Source organism: Penaeus monodon, chromosome 43 (assembly GCF_015228065.2).
Source record: "Penaeus monodon isolate SGIC_2016 chromosome 43, NSTDA_Pmon_1, whole genome shotgun sequence".
Taxonomy (NCBI): Eukaryota; Metazoa; Arthropoda; class Malacostraca; order Decapoda; family Penaeidae; genus Penaeus; species Penaeus monodon.
This window is the reverse complement of record NC_051428.1, coordinates 8,107,862-8,123,985: the sequence shown is the minus strand read 5'-3', so window position 1 is coordinate 8,123,985 and position 16,124 is coordinate 8,107,862. Positions and strand designations below refer to the sequence as shown.

General features: G+C 47.3%; 1 protein-coding gene across 7 annotated transcripts in view; it reads right to left on the bottom strand.

Moving 5' to 3' along the window:
• Positions 1-16,124, bottom strand: part of LOC119568389 (paired box protein Pax-5-like) — a 211,538-nt gene that overhangs the window by 121,549 nt on the left and 73,865 nt on the right. The gene's annotated exons all lie outside the window — the stretch shown is intronic.

Genomic DNA, 16,124 nt, shown 5'->3' with positions numbered 1-16,124 from the left:
AAGAGTTCCGGATTCAGCGTCTGCTTCCTCGCCGATTGCTCTCCATTCCCGGCGCTCTACCGGTCTGAGCTTTTGGAATTTGCATATGGGAGATCGATAATACTTTTAAAAAGATCTTAAAAGCAGGATAAAAGCGATTGACGGGGGGAAAAAAAAATTGAAGGGGGGAAAAAAAATCGTCAGATGAAGTGAGATCAAAAACGGGAATAGGTTTTAAAGAAATAACTTCAGAACAGGAGAAAATTAATCAATAATCAGATGTAAAAAAATGAAATCAAACAACAATAACAAAGGAGAGAGAGAGAAAAAAAACGAATAACAACAAGAACAAAACTTAATGAAAACAATCTAGCATTTTCTCGCCCCGAAAATGTATCGCCTGGTCCACTCTCGCTCTTATCGACACTACTCTGAGAATCTTTCTTTCTCTCTCTATTCTCGTATGTTCTTCTCCTCCTTTTTGCATTCTTTTCTCAGCCGAACCACAATTAAACAATTATATACGCGATACGATCATATTAAATGGGAGGGAACTTGATTTCCTTCCACAGACTTTCACATTCAAGATTCTCCGATTAATACCTGCGTTCTCTCTACCTCTTTCTTTATTTTTCTCTCTTTCTTTGTCTCTTTCTTTCTCTCTCGTCCCCCTCCTCTCTCTCTCTCAGGGAGGGAGGGAGGGAGGGAGGGAGGGAGGGAGGGAGGGAGGGAGGGAGGGAGGGAGGGAGGAGAGAGAGAGAGAGAGAGAGAGAGAGAGAGAGAGAGGAGAGGAGAGAGAGAGAGAGAGAGAGAGAGAGGAGAGAGAGAAGAAGAGAAGAAGAATGAGGAAGGAATGAAGAGAGAACATATAAAAGAACAATAAAGACAAAAAAAAGTAAAAAATCAGAAACTGAAAAAGGAATATCAGACGGAAATGGCGAATGAAGAAAACAATATAAAAATAAAAGGAATAAAAGGAAAATACAAAAGGAAAAAAGAAAACCAAAAAACCAAAAAAAAAAAAAAAAAAAAAAAAAAAAATCCGTTTCCACAAGGTGACACGGGACCTTGACACAAAAAAAGAAAAGAACAGAAAAAAAGATCAAGAGAAAGAAAGAAAAAGCGTTACGACAAAATATACTAATGAAAAAAAGAAAGAATTTTCAACAAAATGTACTAGCGGACAAAAAACGCACCTAAAAAAACGTTCAACAAAATATACACACGGGGAAAATAGTGCTAAAATTAGAAAAAAAAAACAGGATATACACACAAGAAAGAGAGAGAGAGAGAGAGAGAGAGAGAGAGAGAGAGAGAGAGAGAGAGAGAGAGAGAGAGAGAGAGAGAGAGAGAGAGAGAGAGAGAGAGAGAGAGAGAGAGAAATTTTTTTTTCTTACGCAGCCGAGGTGGTCTGTTGCATGAGGAGGCGGGCAGATTGCTTTTTATCTTGCATATATTGTTGTTATGTTTAATAATAAGTATTGGGAATGAGTCATAATCACCAGGGTCGCCGATGCTATGATAGTAACGACTAATGATACTAATAATCATCATTAAAATTCTTCAAAGGTCCTGTTTATAACCCATTCTGGAGTATCTAAAGTGTATACATTAGGCCAAATTTACCCTTTAAGTCCAGTAACATAACGGTTGAAAGATGAAGAAGAAGGGAGAGAAGTAGAAGATGATAAAAAAAGAAGTATAATAAAATCACACAGATTTACCACACAGAGTATATATACATTTACAAGTATATATTCTTATAAATTGCCTCATTATAGCGTCTTAATCAAGCGATAATACCAAACTAGCATCGAATCCCTGTCAGACGTCAGCGAGACCCGCGTTCGTGTAAGGAAAGACGGATTCCCGGATTCACGAGGCTAATCTCCCATCTCCTTCAACCGAAATGGCCAGATGATAAGGCGATAAGCCGATAAAAGAGACAAACGAAGGAGAGAAGGAAAGCTGGGAGAGAGATAAGAAGAGATAATCCCCCGAGAGGAGGGAGACAGAACGCGTCGCGGGAACAGGTTCGCCTTTTTAATCTCGCGATTTTATGCTCTTATCTGCTCTTATCTGGCGATCCTGCCATTCCTCCTCCCCCTCGCTCTTCCCCCTCCTCCCCTACCTCCCCCATTCTTGCGAACAATGCCAATAATGATAATGATAGCAATAACAACAATAACAAAGGCGAGAGATCATAACGATAACAATAACAACGAAGATAACGAGAATAATGCTAACAACTCTTAGTCTTCGCTCCCCCCCCCACACACACACAAGGTGAAAGCCAGAAGCGGCGTTCCTGCAGTCGGCGCCGAAGACAGCGGCCGGACCTTTTAAAATGTCAAATATGACAGGTCAGGCGCTGACAATTAAGGGGTCTAATTTCACACTCCTCGCGGGCCGGGACCATTAATGTCGCGCCGGAGAGGTGCCCGCGCCCTCCGAACTGACGGCGCGATGCTTTTCCGTGTTCTTTATGGAGGCTGCGGGGGTTCTCTCATCTCCATCTCTCTCTTGGTCTCTCTCCGTCTCTTTCTCTTCATTCTCCTCTTTCTTCCTTGTCTGTCTCTCACTCGCTTGTGTGCCTCTTTCTCTGTCAGTCGTTTTGAGTGCCTCTTTCTCTGCCTCATTTTGTGTGCCTCTTTCTCTGCCTCATTTTGTGTGCCTCTTTCTCTGTCTGTCTGTCTCTCTTCTTGCTTCCTCGACGTGGGTGGCAGTGTTTGAGTGCCTCTGCTTTCTCGATTCCTATTATCTCCTTCGTTTCTTCCTTCTTCTTCCAGGTGTTTCAGAGTTTACGAGATGTTAATCCAGGAATGAAAGAGCAGAGGAGTCAGTCCATTAGCAGGTTAGCAGGCAGAATCAGCAGTTAGAGGCAGCACCAGGTTATATTAACAAGAAAAAAAAGAAGAAAAAAAAAAAAAAAAAATCGCTCTTTTCTCAAAGCACTTGCACACTCGACCATAAGGGCTGCTTTCGGTTGTCTTGTACTCACTCGTAATAAGTCAAATAACTTTATTTTTTTTATTTTTTATTTTTTTTACTTTCCTATCTCTTCTGTTTTCCCACTTCTTAGTTCGCACCCATTTCTCTCCTGAAACTCAAAATCCCCGACGCTATCAAAACCGTAAAACCAGGGAGCATTATTTAACGTTTTTCGGTCGTTAGCTACACTCTCCCTCTCCCCCTTCCCTTCTTCTCCCCTCCTACTTCTCCTTCTAACCCCCCCTTTCCTATCCTCCTCTTTTCTCTTCCCCTAATATTCATCTTCCTCCATCCTTATCCTCTCCCTATCCCCTATCCTTCCTTCCGTACTTTACTTGCTACACTTCCTATTTCTCTCATCCCTCTCCCCTTCCCTCCTTCTCCCCTACATCTCTCTCTCTCTTCCCCTCCCTCTCCTCTCCTCTCCTCCCCTCTCTCCTTCTCCCCTTTACCGAGTCTCTCGTTTTCCCAAAATCCTCGAGTCATTGGCCTAGTTCTGAGTCTGCCACTTGCATGCATGACTAGCCAGCAAGTCGCGTGAGTGCGTGCGTGAGTGCGTGAGTGCGTGCGTGCGTGTGAGTGAGCGAGAGAATAGTAGTAACGCATTTTCGAAACTTCCTTTTTTTGTATCGAGTTTGATCTGGAATTGGTGTTAAGCGAAGAGAGGGAGGAGAGGAGAGAAGGGAGGAACAGGGGAGATAGACGGGTGGAGAAGAGGCTAGCTAGAGGAAGGAGGTAAAACGAAGGGAAGACAGAAGGAGAATAGGATAAACGGAGAGCCAGACGAAAGAGGAAGGAAGAAAGACAACGAGAATTAGAAGAACGAAAAAGGACAAACTGAGGAGCCACCAGAAGAAGAGAAAAAGATAAGAAAGAAGTCAGAGGAAAGAGAAAAGAGAAAAGAAGACCAGGGGAAAGACGAGAGGAAAGAAGACCAAGAAGGAACCAGAGGAAAGAGGAGGGGAGAAGGGAGCCAGAGGAAGGGGGAGGAGGAGGGGAAGGAGGAAAGAGGAGGAGGAAGGGGAAGGAGGAAAGAGGAGGAGGAAGGGGAAGGAGGAAAGAGGGAAGGAGGAAAGAGGGAAGGAGGCCAGGGGGAGCCAGAGAGCCGGAGGGAAGGCCGGGGAAGGAAGGACTTATGGCGGACATCCTTCGGGAGAGCTGAGGCGCAGAGACCCTGGACCGAAGCCGAGACCGAGCGTGGCGGGTCCTTAGCGCTCTTTGGGGTCTCAGCCGGACGGGCGTGCGGGCGGGACGGCGGGCGGGCGGGACGGCGGGCGGGCGGGACGGCGGGACGGCGGGCGGGCGCACACGGGCGGTTCGTGACTGAAATAGAACCAATGAAACAACGCCCCTTTTGTCTGAGTGTCCGGTATACGAGTACCTTTTTTTTCCCCCTCTCCCTCTTCCCCCCTTTTAGCTTTTCTTTCTCTCTCTCTTTTTTCTTTTTTTATTGTTCCTTATCTGCTTTTTCCCCCCTGTCTCTTTAGTTCTCCTCCCTCTCTTATTCTTCTTTTAACCTAATTTTCGTGAAGACGTGGTCTTTATAGGTCTACATACGTCGCTCGTGGAGGGAGGGTAAGGGGGAGGGAGAAAAGAGGGTGAAGGAGGGAGGGGAGGGGGGGGAGGGGGTGTTCTATAGTCTACTCGTGTCTACAGGGAGGCGCTGAGATTTTTTTTTTTTTTTTTTTGTAAAGAAGTGGTGTGCCTTGTTTCTTCTCTTTCTCACGCCTTCTCTTCTATCTTTCCCTCCTTCCTTTCTCTGTGTTTTTTTCCCTCCTATCTCCCCCTCCCTCCCTTCCCCTCACATACCTGTCTCCCGACGCCCTCGCCTCCTCCTCATTCTTCCCTCTTTCTCATTCGCTGCCTTTCTGTCTTCTGCCTCTCCGTTCTTTAGCGTTCTTTTGTCTTTTTCCTCTTTTAGTTAAGACCGTCAAGTCTTATTCCACAGAACGGCGCTTTTGTGAGTGTAGGTCTTGGTAAACGATGCAAAAAGTACACATACATACACGCACAAATGCACACGCACATAAAAGTACACGCACACATACAGAAGCAAAAACACTTTAGCAGATTGTGTGTGTGTGTGTGTGTGTGTGTGTGTGTGTGTGTGTGTGTGTGTGTGTGTGTGTGTGTGTGTGTGTGTGTGTGTGTGTGTGTGTGTGTGTGTGTGTGTGTGTGTGTATGTGTGTGTGTGTGTGTTTGTGTGTGTGTTTGTGTGTGTGTACACATGACTCCGGAATCTATGAAACTCACTAAACTTTTGAATCATCGACGGAAGAATTCTGAATTTCCAGCGAGAAAGAAAGAAAGAAATTAAGAGAAAGAGAAACATTGGAAAAATTCACGTCCGCATCTAGCACGTCGCCTGGCCCCCCCCACCCCCTTCCCCCCCAACCCTCCCTCCGTCCTTCTCCCACCTTCTTTCTCTCCTTCTCTCGCCTCGTACAAGAAGACGAACGAAGTAGGAAGGAGGAGGAAGAAGACGAAGAATGGGAGGACGAGGAGGGGAGGGGGGAGGGGGAGAAGAAAGGGGAAGACGGAGGGCCAAAGGGCAGGATCGAATTGCCCAAAAAGCGATCGATCTCCGGCCGTCACAGCCAGAAAGTGCGAGAACGGAGCCGCGGTTGCTACGGCGACGACTTAGGACGACTCAACACGACTTGAGATGACGCAGGACGACTTGAGGCGACCCGAAACGACCCCAAAAAAACAGAAATGGAACCCCAAAAAACGACCTAAAACGACCCAAGATTGCCCAATACGACCCAAATACAACTGAGACGACCCCGAAACGACCCCAAAACGACCCAGGATGCGTCCGAATCCCTCCCTCGGCCTAGGTCTCGGCTACAAGAACCCACTCTCTTTTAATTACCTCTCGACTGGCCAGTTCTTTTCTCCCGAATCCTCCCAGTCTGTCATCGCGGCAGAATCGATCACTTGTTTGCAATCGTTCAACGGCGCGACTTTTTCATTATCCCTGGACTTGCTTATTCCATAGGTATATTGATGCGTTTTCAGGTTTCTATTATTTATCAATATTATTATCATTCTTACAGTTCTCATTGTCATTAACACTATCATAATAATTATTATCATTATTTTCATAATTATCGCCATTATTGCTGTCATTATCATTCTTATCATTATCATTTTATTCCTTACTCAAACTATTTTAACGATTAAGAAGAGAAAATTGACCTAAAATCCCACTTAAGAAAAAAATTAACTCAAAGCGTGGATAATTAATCACTCACTTCTGTTCTAAAGTCACGATGTTTAAAATTATCAAATTATAAAAAAAAAAAAATTGTTTCTTCAGAAAATCGTTACTATTATTTTTTTTTTCTTTGATTCATTAATGTGTAGATTTCTCCAATTCATTTTTTTTGGGCGTCACGAGAAGTTAGAATTTGATTTTTATCTGTTAATTTTTTTTTTTTTTAGAAGAAAATGTAAAAGAGAAAGCTAAAATACATGATAGCGTGACTGATGAATATATGAATGCGTAGATAGAAAGATAGATAAGTATTATGAAAAGAGATAGAGTAATAAGCTTTTGAATAGACCCGAGACAGAAAGACCGGGCGAGAATGGAAGAGAGAAAGAGAGAGAGAGAGAGAGAGAGAGAGAGAGAGAGAGAGAGAGAGAGAGAGAGAGAGAGAGAGAGAGAGAGAGAGAACAGACATAGAAGAATTAAGAAAGAGAGAAACCGTAAGAAAGAAAGCTAAAAAAAAAAAAAAAAAAAAAAAAAAACCCAGACCGAGAGCCCCTCCTCCTTCCTTCCATAACACGCAAAAAAAGGGCTTAACACCGTCGGCCGGAGCTAATTACCGAGCTGCATCCACGTGATAAACTAGCGAAAGGGGTAACTTATCAATTAACAGCCGACGAAAAGGGGAATATAGGTATTGCTTATTCATCTTTTTGTATTTTATTTTATTTTTTTTCGTTTATTTTCTTTCCACTTTCTCTCTCTCCCTTTTTAATTTTCTCTGTTGGCTTTAATAAGAGACGGTGAGTAGAGGCTATATCGAGATGTATTTTTTATTGGGATTATAGAAAATGGGAATCTGCCAATTAGCGACCATTTTCAAATATAGAAAACGGGAATTCAGTCAGAATCGCCAACACAGAAAATGGGATACAAAAACGATTCCGTCTTTTCCTTTCCTTCCTTATAATTTTTTCCCCCCCCTCTACCTTCACCCCCTTTTTCCTTTAACCTTCTCTCTTTTTATCATCTCTCTTCTCCATCCTCTTTAAGCGGAATAATTGTACATATGCTCAGATCCGCAACATCCAGGTCATCCGCGACGGCGATACATCAAGACGCACTCCGCGGTCCGCACGAATTCTTGAGAGCGGACCGCTTCTCCCTCGCCTCCTTGCCTTCTTTGCGAAAGAGGGAGATAAAAGGAAAGAAAGAAGAGAGGAAGGGAGGGGAGACCGGGTGAAAGAAACGGAGGAAAAATATAGAGAAAGAGGAAGAGAGATTGTGTTATATCTAGTTAGCTAGCTAGGTAGATGGAGAGAGAGAGAGAGAGAGAGAGAGAGAGAGAGAGAGAGAGAGAGAGAGAGAGAGAGAGAGAGAGAGAGAGAGAGAGAGAGAGAGAGGGAGAGAGAGAGTGAGAGAGAGAGAGAGAGAGAGAGTGCAAGAAAAAAAAGCGAGAACGAGAGCGCCAGAGAATGGATCTTATCTCGGCCTTTAAGCACATTAGCTACAATTTGCGTTTTTTATGCCTTAATTTATACGTATACTTAAATTATCATACGTCTTGCCTCCACGTCACCTCGACCCGATCGAGAGCGCGCTGATGCCTCCTTCAGGTTCACTCCTTGGCTCCCTCGTCCCCCTCCTTCCCCCTCCCTTCCCCTCCTTCCCTCATTTTTTCCTTCGCCCCTTCCCTCCTTCCCTCATTTTTTCCTTCGCCCCTTCCCTCCTTCCCTCATTTTATCCTTCGCCCCTTCCCTCCTTCGCTCCTTCCCTCCTTCTGTCCTTCGCCCCTTCCCTCCTTCTGTCCTTCCCTCCTTCTGTCCTTCGCCCCTTCCCGGACTCGAGGCCAGGGGGGGGGGAGGGGACACAAAAGGGGAATTCCTATCGCTATTCCTTCTGTTTCCTCTGTCTAATGAACAAAGGGGGTCTTTTCCCCCTCCCATTTTTTAAGTTCAAGGGGATACTGGCTGTTCACTCTTTCCACTGTATTTCTTATTCATTCTTCGTTGTTTTTATCCTAAAGATCTACAAAGAAACGTGAACTATACATCTATTTTTTCTTCTTCTTTACTTGCTGTTCCATAAGAAAACGTGGGTTATACATCCCTCCAAACCTTCACCTTTTCCCTTAACTTTATTTAGAAAAAAAAAAAATTATATATACACCAAACCCTTCCACTCACTCCTTCTCACGTTTTCTCCCCTTAAAACCTTCTACTGTGCTCACCCTTTTCACCCTATTTCACCCTTCACCCCGGCTCATCCTGCCCGTCCTTACCCTTCATCAGGCTGGCTCGCTCGTGCGCCCAAATCACCCGTGTGTTGCTTTAATTACAATGTTCGGCGTCAAACCTCAGCACAGGCTGTTTTCCCCCTCTTCCCTCCCCCTCTCCCTCTCCCTCTCCCCTCTCCCTCTCTCTCTCCCCTCTCTCCCTCTCTCTCCCTCTCCTCCCTTCGCCTGCTTCTCCTGTTTGTATCTCCGAGCACTTTGTTTTTTCTCCTTTTTGAATTTTCTTTTAATTTATATTCTTTTCTTTAAAAAGAAATATATTCTTATGCTTTCCTTATCTCTCTGCTCTTCACTCCCTTTTCGTCTTTCTTCTTCTTCCTTTCTTCTCACACCCTCTTACGCTTCTGCCACTTATCCTTCTCCTTTTTGCCCTCCCCTCCTTCTCAACCCCCCCCCCCCAACCCACCTACCCCTCCTCCTTCCTCCTTCCTCCAAGCAAGCAAGCAGCGCATTCTTACGCGCAGATTAAATCACCAGGAATGAAAACCAGAGTAGAAAGTAATTATGAATCACGAGGCACTAAATAACACAGTTTATTGGCGCGGCCGCTAGATGGCAGCGCGAGGCGGCCGAGGAGCAGGCCGGGGCGCTAATGCTGATGGCGGCGACGCCTTAATTAATATAATTTCGCTGTCGCCAAAGCCCCTTTTTTTGCTCCGTATCGGACTGACGATAAAAGGGGTGATAAGCAGGTGATAAGGATCGCCTCGTAAAAATTGCAATAACAGCATTTCGGGAGACGTGGGAGGAGGAGGAGGATGAGGATGAGGAAGAGGAGGGGGAGGATGAGGAAGAGGAGGGGGAGGAGGAGGGTAAGGAGGAGGAGAAGGAGGAGGAGAAGAAGAAGAAGACAGAGGAGAAAATGAAGGGTATAGAGATATAAAACAGAAACAAAAAAACAACCCAAATCATGTGCAACACAAAGAAAAGACAAAAAAAAAAAAAAGGCAGAACAAAAATCTGAAAAAAGGGAAAGATAAAGAGAAAGAAAGAAAGAAAGAAAGAAAAAGAGAAGAAGAAGAAGAAGAAGAATTCTAGAGAAGAAGATAAAGGAGAAGCCAGGGAAGCAGACGAGGGCTGGAAGTGGCCTGTTTCTCCTTTATCACTCATCTGCTCCAAAAGCCAGCCAGCGAGGCCAAAGGGAACTGGATCGCCCTGCTTTGGCTATCAGGGCGGGGGGAAAGGGAGGGAGGGAGGGAGAGAGGGAGGGAGGGAGGGAGGGAGAGAGAGAGGGAGGGAGGGAGGGAGGGAGGAAGAGGAGAGCGAGAGAGAGGAGGGAGGAGGAGGGAGGAGGGAGGGAGGAGGGTGGGAGAGGGATTCGAGCAGGGAGGAGGGGGAGGGAGGGGAGAGGGGGAGGGAGGGAGGGAGAGAGAGAGAGGAGAGAGGAGAGAGAGAGGAGAGAGAGCGAGAGAGAGAGAGGCAGAGAGAGAGAGAGAGAGAGAGAGAGAGAGAGAGAGAGAGAGAGAGAGAGAGAGAGAGAGAGAGATGAAGAGGACAAGAGGGAGAGCGAGATTCGAGCTACAGGGAAGGAAAGGGGGAGGGAAGGCAGAGAGGGAGGGAAGGGAGGGAAGGCGGTGTGTTGTGTGCGTGAAGTGAAAGCGAGGTGCGCCGCGTGGCTGTCCATTGCAAGGAATTCTCAATTACCTTGTAAGTAATGACCGTAATACTTAGACCATTGCCACAGCCAGTATGACTGTGAGTGGTTACGGAAACGTAATGATAATCACAATGATTACTGTAAGTGTAATACAGATAGGGGATACAGTACGGGAAAAAAATGACATGTAATATGGTCATTTCTTTAGATTTTTTCCCCTCTCCTTCCCTCCCTTACCTCTTCCTTTCTTTCTCCTCCCGCCTTCCTCTATCCCTTCTTCAAGCCTTCCTTACCCTTCCCTCCTTCCCTCCTTTTCCCTTCCCTCCTCCCTCTCTCTCCTTCCTTCCCTCCTTCCCCTCCTCTCTCCCTACCTCCCTTTCTCTTCCTTCCCTCCTTCCCTCCTTCCTCTCTCTCCCCTCCCTCTCTCTCCCTTCCTCCCTCTCCCTCCTTCATTCCCTCTCTTATCCTCCCCTCCCTCTTTCCCTCCTTCCCCTCCTCCCCCTCTCTCCCTCCCCCCTTCCCCCTTTCCCCTCCTTATCACCTCAACTTGAAATTCTTTGTTTCCAGACTTATTTCCTGGTGATTTGCGGGCGGCAGCGGAGGGCGCGCCGTCTGCCTCGGTCTGTGGGCGGCGATAAGGAAGGGAGAGAGGGCGAGGGAGACAGGCGGACCCCAGAGACAGGAGAGAAAGGAAGAGAGTGAGAGGGAGGAGGGAAGGAGGGAGAGGGAGAGAGGGCGAGGGAGACAGGCGGACCCCAGAGACAGGAGAGAAAGGAAGAGAGTGAGAGGGAGGAGGGAAGGAGGGAGAAGGAGGGAAGGCGAGGGAGACAGGGGGACGGCAGCAAAAAGGAGAGGGAAAAAGAGAGAGTGAAGAAGAAGGAGGGAGAGGGAATGGGAGTGAGGGAGTGAGGGAAGGAGAGTGTCAAAAAGAGAAAGAAAGAGAAAAACAAGAGAGACAAATAAAGAAAGAGAAGGGACGCAAACACGAAGAGAGAGAGAGAAAAAAAAACGAAAATAAAATAAAAATACAAACGACACTCAAAAAAAAAAAAAGAAGAAAAACAAACAAAACTGGGAGACACACAAGACGTTCTTGAATCTCATCTCAAAATAGAAGAGTTTACCTTCGCAGAGACAGAAACTCTCCTCTCGCTCGTGACATATGGCGTGACAGGAAAGTGTAGTAGCGGGAAGGGGGGGGGGAGGGAGAGAGAGGGGAGAGACGGAGAAGGAGAAAGAGGAGGGGAAGAGGAAAAGGAGGAATAGGAGGAGAGATGAGGATGAGGAGGGGAGAAGAAGAGGGAGGGAGAGAGGAAAAGGAAGATGTGTGTGTGTGTGTGTGTGTGTGTGTGTGTGTGTGTGTGTGTGTGCCCGTGTGTGCGCGCGTGTGTACACGTATCACAATATCTGTTTATTGTCTATCTGTCTCTCTTTTTCTCTACCTACCTATCTACCTATCTCTTCTCTCTCTATCTCCCTCTCTTCTACTCCCTCGATGACGTCACAACCGCCACACCGCACGACCGCGAAGGTTGCACCCCCCCTCCCCCTCCCTTACCCCCGCTCCCCCTCCTTCCTCACGCGTTTTCGTTAAATAACATAGCAAGGTGGGAGGGAGGGGGGCGTCGGACTGCTATGGAATAGGAGTGTAATAACTGGGGAAGAAGGGGGAGGGGGAGAGGAAGAGTAAAGAAGGAAAAAAAAGAGAGGAGAAGAGGAAAGAATAAACGAGAGAAGGGAGAGGGAAGTAAAGGGAGAATAGGAAGGAAGAAAGGGGAGGAAGAAATAAAAGAGAAGAGAGGAGACGAGGAATGAATAAAAGAGAGAGGAGAAGAAGGGGAGGAAAGAAGAGGGAAAGAAGAGAAGAGAAGAGAAGAGGAAGGGATGAAAAGGGGAAGAAGAGGATAAATACGGAAAGAAAGGAAAGAGAAAATATGGGAGACGGGAAAGAAGCAGAGAAAAGAGGAGAAAAGGGACAAATAGATAGAAATAGACAGAAAAAAATAAGAGAATGGGGGAAGAAGGAAAGAGAGAAGAGAAGATGGAGGATGGCTATGGCTTGACACTGTCCGATCTGTCAGCTTGTGGTCATAGCAGCATCATTTAGGGTAATTTGGTCGCCTCCATGTATGTATGTGTGTGAGCGTGTGTGTGTGTGTGTGTGTGTGTGTGTGTGTGTGTGTGTGTGTGTGTGTGTGTGTGTGTGTGTGTGTGTGTGTGTGTGTGTGTGTGTGTGTGTGTGTGTGTGTGTGTGTGTGTGTGTGTGTGTGTGTGTGTGTGTGACAGATAGATAGATAGATAGATAAGGAGATAGATAGATACATACATACATAATGAATGCGAAAAACAGAGAGAAAGCTTAGAGTATCGCTGTTGAACGCTACAATAAATGAGAAATAAAACAATAAAAAAAATATATATATATACGAAAAGAGAGAAAAAAGGAGAATTAAAGCGATCGAGAGGACAGAGTGACGGAGATCACACGTCCAGTGATGATTTCGTGACGCGTCGGGGCCGGGCCGGGGGGAGAGGGGGGAGTTACGTCACACGCAGATAACTGTCAATGAGAGGGAGGGAGAGGGAGGGAGAGGGAGGGAGAAGGAGGGAGAGGGAAGGAGGGAGGGAGGGAGGAAGAGAAGGGATGGAGGAGGAAAAAAAGAGGAGAGGGGAGAGAACTATGGAAGGGGGAATTTTGAGGAGGAGGAGGAGGAGGAGGAGGAAGGTGGGGGAAAAGAGCGAATGGGAATAAAAATAGGAGGAAGGAATGGGAAGGGGAAGAGGAGGAAGAGGGGGTAGGGAAATGAGAGAGGGGAAAGAACGTGGAAGAGAGGGAAGGAGGAAAGACGTGTGAGTGAGGCTTGCCTACGCCCGTAATGACACGCACATCGCCGACAAACACAAGCGTATACAAGCGCCCGCACCCGGAAACAAGCCGAGGCGCATTGCAACGGCTTGCAACGTGCACAGGCTTGCAGAACAGACAACCTTGTCAAGTCGGCCCGATTCGACCCCCCCGCCCGCCCGCGCGCCGTGTCCCTGGAGACCGCAGAGGCCAAGCTCACCTGCCAACGCCCAGCAAAATGACCTCTATAGCAGCGTCCCCTTCGAGGTCCCATAGGCGGGCTTTCTGCGACCCTCGATATTATGTGGTCCAAGCGATATCATGTGCGTATGTAGGTGACGACACGGCGCTTATATGCTCGCTCTTACATGTTTTTGAGTGTGTGCGAGCAGGTCAGTATGCATATAATTTCCATATAATTTCTGTGCGCATGTGTGAGTTTATTCCGGCGTGTGGTAATGTACACACACGACTGTGCGCGCATTCTTACGGCGTATGCGTGTGGGACAATGATGGGTGAGCGTGTGCGTGCGTCCGCGTGTGTGCGAGTGTGTTTGTGTCTGTGTGCACGCGTGTGTGCGAGTGTGTTTGTGTATGTGTGTACGCGTGTGTACCCGGGTGAGACGAGCAGTGTCGTTGACTCGCGCTTTTACAAAAGTGGGGCCACCACACGGCCGGCGCGGGGGGTAGGGATGGGGGAGAGAGAGGGGAGGGTGCGGGAGGCTGCAGGCTGCATGTATAGTTCTTGTCCATTTAATTTCCATGTAACTGTACACCCTGGACGAGCTGGGGGAGAAAACGGCAAGAGGAGAGAGGAGGCGAGAGGAAGGGGAGGAGGCGGAGGAGCGATAAGAGGAGGACGAGAGGGAGAGGAGGAGGCGGAGCAACGATGAGAGGAGGGCGAGAAGAAGAGGAGATGGCGGAGGAACGACAAGAGGAGACCGAGAAGGAGAGGAGGAGAGGGACGGACGGAGAGAGAAAGCGAGAGAGTGCCACAGCCTCCCCGTCAGGAACCGCGGCAGAGAGAGGAGAACGAAGGGCGGCGGGAGAGAGAGCAGGAGCGGCAGCAGATTTAGGAGGCAGCAGGAACAGCGGGAACTGAACCTCTAGATCACCTCGGTCAAAATGAGAAGAGAAAGACGAAAAAAAAGAAAAAATGAGGAAGAAAAATACAAGAAGAATAAGGACAATAAATCATAAAATGATAGAAGAGAGAAAAAGTGTCGATGAGAAAATAAGAAGTAAAGAAAAAGAAGAAGAATGGACGAGGAATCGCAAGAGAGAAAGAGGGAGGGAGGAAGGGAGGAAGGGAGGGAGGGAAGGGGAAGGGGGAAGGGCGGGGGAGGGCGTGGATGCCGAGGTGCGAGAGCGAGGGAGGCGGGGGTGGTAGGCCATGGTCAGGGAGGGGGGGGAGCAGGGAGGTTACTGGGAACTTAGTGGGGGGTTGGAGAGGGGGGAGGGAGGGAGGGAGGGAGGGGCAAGGGGGGATACAGGTTGCAAAGGCAGCTTTATCTGTGCTTGTGTCAGAGTGATGCAACAGAGAACCAACCCCAACACCCATCACTCGCTCGGAGGGTGGGAGAGGGGGGGGGAGAGGGGGGGGGGAGAGGGGGAGAGGGGAAGGGGGATGGGAAAGGTGTGGGAGGGAGAGAGGAGGGCGGGAGGAGGGCGGGAGGGAGGGAACACACCTGGCTTGTGCGCTTATTAGGGCGAACTGAACGATACATATCCGAGGAAGGGAGAGGGAGAAGAGCAAAGGGGAGAGAATGGGAGGGAGGGAGGGAGTAAATGAGAATAGGAGGAAGAGAGAGAGAGAAAACGAGAATGAAAAAATACAGTAAAGGATTACAGAAGATTGTAAATAAGAGAGAGTGAGCGAGTGAGAGAGAGAGAGAGAGAGAGAGAGAGAGAGAGAGAGAGAGAGAGAGAGAGAGAGAGAGAGAGAGAGAGAGAGAGAGAGAGAGAGAGAGAGGAAATGCAAGAGGAGATTAGAATATTCAATAAAACCCCAATGACTCTGCAAATTTCGAAAATTCTCCCGTCCTTTCGAGCGCTCCGATCAAGTGCAACAAGCAGCACGGGAGACAGTGTTAAATACGAACAAATTAACCGAAGAATAAAGAAAACAAAACACCCAACACCGACCAGCGATCTCGTGCGTTCCCTTGCGTCATTCTGCGTCACTCTGCGTCACTCTGCGTCACTCTGCGTCCTTTGCGTTTCTCTTCCTCTGCGTCGCTTATTCGGTCTCTCGGCATCCTTCGCCTTCCTTCAAGTCCAAGGAAATTTCCTCCCCTTTTTTCCCTTCGCAAAAGCCAAGAGCGTTAGATCCAAAATTTCCTTTCTTTTTTCCGCCAAGGAGGTCGAGAGTATGACACCCATGAAGGCCGCCATCGAGAGAGAGAAAAAAAAGAGGGAGAAAGAGAGAGAGAGAGAGAGAGAGAGAGAGAGAGAGAGAGAGAGAGAGAGAGAGAGAGAGAGAGAGAGAGAGAGAGAGAAAGAGAGAGAGAGTCACAAAGTCGACGGTTTGTTTTCTCGCGTATTTTGCACATTCTTTTCTTCTTGCTCATCAAGGCACGGGATATGTATGTTTTTTTTTTTTCTTTTTTTGCGTGCGTTTACGTATGTGAACGTATGTATATGCGCGTTAGTGTATGTATGATAAAGTGTAGGTGTGTGCAGGAGTATGTTCATTTTTATTTTTGTTCTAATTTCCTTTAGCTACGGTAAGCGCGTGAAAAGGGATGCCAATTTTTCCTCTCTTCCTTTTTCTTCACGGTGGTGTTTTGTACACAATACCGTTTGTTTAAAAACAGGAAGCCTCTCATGGGAAATTTAAACTTCGGAAAATTCGCCATTCGACAGCGCTGCGGGTAGATGACTCTCCATTTCTGACAGTGTTTCACCGGGGTTCGATATCTTTTGGACCCAGCTGCCACAGGGGATCCGCGAAATCTATCTAATACAATTAATAAAAAGATTAGCTTGGTGGTCGAGGCATAATTCACTCGTTCCCTGCGCTGTTTCCGAGAACGGCCGCGAGATGGCTCTGGCGACACCGGGAACTAAGTCGAAGGTTTGCCGTTCATCCATTGCGAAAATGATTATTCTGTTCCTGGACACCGCAAATTCACTCTAGTGTTTGCCGGGGATTATATAAAGTCGATGAGATTTCTTTTTTTTCCTTTACAAATATGGTCTTCCT